The sequence below is a fragment of the Lycium barbarum genome, chromosome 7 (assembly GCF_019175385.1).
Source record: "Lycium barbarum isolate Lr01 chromosome 7, ASM1917538v2, whole genome shotgun sequence".
NCBI classification, from domain to species: domain Eukaryota; kingdom Viridiplantae; phylum Streptophyta; class Magnoliopsida; order Solanales; family Solanaceae; genus Lycium; species Lycium barbarum.
This window is the reverse complement of record NC_083343.1, coordinates 119,613,298-119,616,077: the sequence shown is the minus strand read 5'-3', so window position 1 is coordinate 119,616,077 and position 2,780 is coordinate 119,613,298. Positions and strand designations below refer to the sequence as shown.

Sequence of the window (2,780 nt, the reverse complement as noted above, 5' to 3'; positions counted from 1 at the left end):
CTTTTCAAACATAGATTCCATTCAAGAAGTCCCTTGATCATTGGAAGGACCTTCTCGCCAATTTTAAGAGTTAGACGTACGGCCCTTTGGTGGAACATAGGCATTGGAATTCCGATTACCATAATTGTTGTTGTTGTAATCCCTCCTGTCCGAACCACCATATTCATTTCGGCCATATTGATTGCTTTGTTGTTGGGGTCTCCATTGCTTTTGATAACCCCCTTGAGGGTGATCGATATAATTAGCATCCTCACGTTGTGGCTGCCCCTCTAGATAAGCTTCTTCTGAGACTTGGTACATCCCGGGAGCATGAGATGGTATCTCTTCGACAACATTCACACTTTTAGCTTCTTTCTCCGTAAGTCTCTTTGACAACAAATCCACGGTGGTTTGCAATTGAGCAAAAACATGATCTCGCTCATGATTTTCTTTGGCCACCGCGGCAGCAGAGGGACTACCATATGACAGGATTTCACTATCATTTGAGTGCCAAGCTTGATTGTGGGTGGTGAGCTTATCGAGCAACCTGGTGATGCTGACAAATGATTTCTCCATGAAGCATCCCCCAGCTGCAGTGTTGACAGCAATTTGATTCATTGTATCTAACCCCTTGTAGAACTTCTCGGTGAGAATAGCATCCGGAAACCCATGAGTTGGAGATTGAGCTAGATAGTACTTGAAACGCTCCCATGCTAAATATAATTGTTCCCCCGGAAGTTGTTTGAACTCAAAGATCTTATTCCGAAGCTCAGCCTTTTTGCTTGGTGGGAACCATTTATTCAAAAATGTATTGGCTAACTCGCTCAAGGTATGAATAGAATTGCTGGGGAGCTTTTCATACCATTCCCTTGCTTGGCCAGCCAAGGAATATTTAAAGACCCGTAACCGAAGTGCATCAGCAAAAACAACACCTTGGGATTGTTGAGCACACACATGCAAGAAGTTCTTTAAATGTCGAAGTGGACAATCCTCCGAAGAATTTCGGAAATAACCTTCAAGTTTCAGCAGCTGATAGATAGAACTATCAATTTTGAAAGTAGCATTTCCAGTTCTAGGAGGAATCACAGCAGAAACATAGTCAGCTTCATTGATGAATTCAGCAAATATATTCTCGTCTTCATCCTCTTCTGGTGCAGGTGGGTTCACTTAGAGTCCACCTTGGTTTCCTTGATTCTGATTCTGTCTTCCTTCTATGCTCACCTGGTTCACCGCAACAGCAAACAAGGTGTGATGGAATAGAAAAAGTTTTAAAGAAGAGTACACAACAATCAGTAATTTCTAAACCTTATTCCCCGGCAACGGCGCCAAAATTTGATACGCTCAAATTACACCTATTAATGGCGTAAAACGAACGTTGTCAAATATAGTAACCCAAACAAGATTGGGGTCGAATCCCACAGGGAATATGGAGAGAAAAGGGTACTAATTGTATGCGATACTAGTCTTTAAAGGCTTTAATCCTATTCCGAATGTTTTGAAAAGAGATTTGGTTTGTATTCGCTATTTTGAAGTGTTTGGAATTTGTTTGGATTTGGAGAACCAAAGTTGTGTCCCCACGATGATTAGATATTATGCTATGGGTGTCAATATGATATATTTCTAATGGGTCGGAGTTATGTATGCACTTAATCTCTAATGCACTTTCTAATATTTTCCAATAGTTAGAAAGTATTTCTTTTCTTGATTTTCCCAAATGCAGAAAAGTTGTAAATAAAATTGATTAAATATGCCAAGTAGAACTCATCTTATCCCTAAGCGAGTTCATTAAACGAGGGTTAGCGCCTCGAGTCCTTATTATATTATTTCGAATCACACCCTAGTTCATTTTTCCAAATAAACTAGGGTTTGTGCATGAACAAGTGTTTGCAACCACTAATGAACAATGAATACGAGAAATAATAAAACACATCACAACCCATTGTATATATATATACAATGTTAGACACCCATTACATAGCACCCATCATTTTGGGTCCACATCTTTGATTAAAGAAACTACTCACACATTATGGTCTCAAAAGTAGTAAGCAATAAATGAGACATAAAGCTTACAAAGTGTAATAAAGATGATGGATAATGGAATCTTGTTGTCTTCACTAAGCTCCAAAAGGGGAGTATTCAATGCTCACCCACCAATGGAACTTTGTTCATGTGGTTACAATAAAATCTGACTGCCAAAAATAACCTAAAATGTTCTTTAAATAGGCCCCAAAAAACGCACATCAGCTACTGACAAAATTGCCCCCGATAGCCAGATCAATGGATTGTCGATCGTTCGACGTTCTGTCGATTTCTCCGTCCTTTGTACCTTCAGCAATGTGTTCCATTCGACGGTCTGTCGAGTATTCCGTCTTTCTCTCTTCTTGTTGAGAGATCCTGCTTGACGATACAAACGACGAAGCGTCGATCAGTTCGACGCTTCGTCGATGCCTCCGTCCTTTGTCGTCTTCAACTTTGTCATCACTGGAAAATCGAGCTTATCGACGCTTCAAAGGACGGTTCGTCGGCTGATCGACGGAACGTCAATTCTTCATTTCTGGCCAATTTTTCCTTTGTTCTTTGCTTTTTGCTTTTGGGCCATTGTTTTCCTAAAACACAGCAAAACATATTAATGAGAACCAGACTTACTTGAAAACAACCAAAATTCATAGTAAAAAGGCGTCGAATGTGCCACAAATCCGCGGCACATTAGGTAGAAACGTGAATATTGGAGAGGAACGTTCAAGTGATAAAGTAGCTAAACGAAAAGGTATGTGAGGCTAGTCCCTTCCTTTCTAAGG

At 40.2% G+C, this 2,780-nt stretch overlaps 1 non-coding gene across 1 annotated transcript; it reads left to right on the top strand.

Moving 5' to 3' along the window:
• Positions 1-643: 643 nt before the first annotated feature.
• On the top strand, positions 644-749 carry LOC132604744 (small nucleolar RNA R71). The gene has a single exon (XR_009568846.1). It is a non-coding gene; the product is annotated as a small nucleolar RNA R71 (small nucleolar RNA).
• The last annotated feature ends 2,031 nt before the right edge of the window (positions 750-2,780 follow it).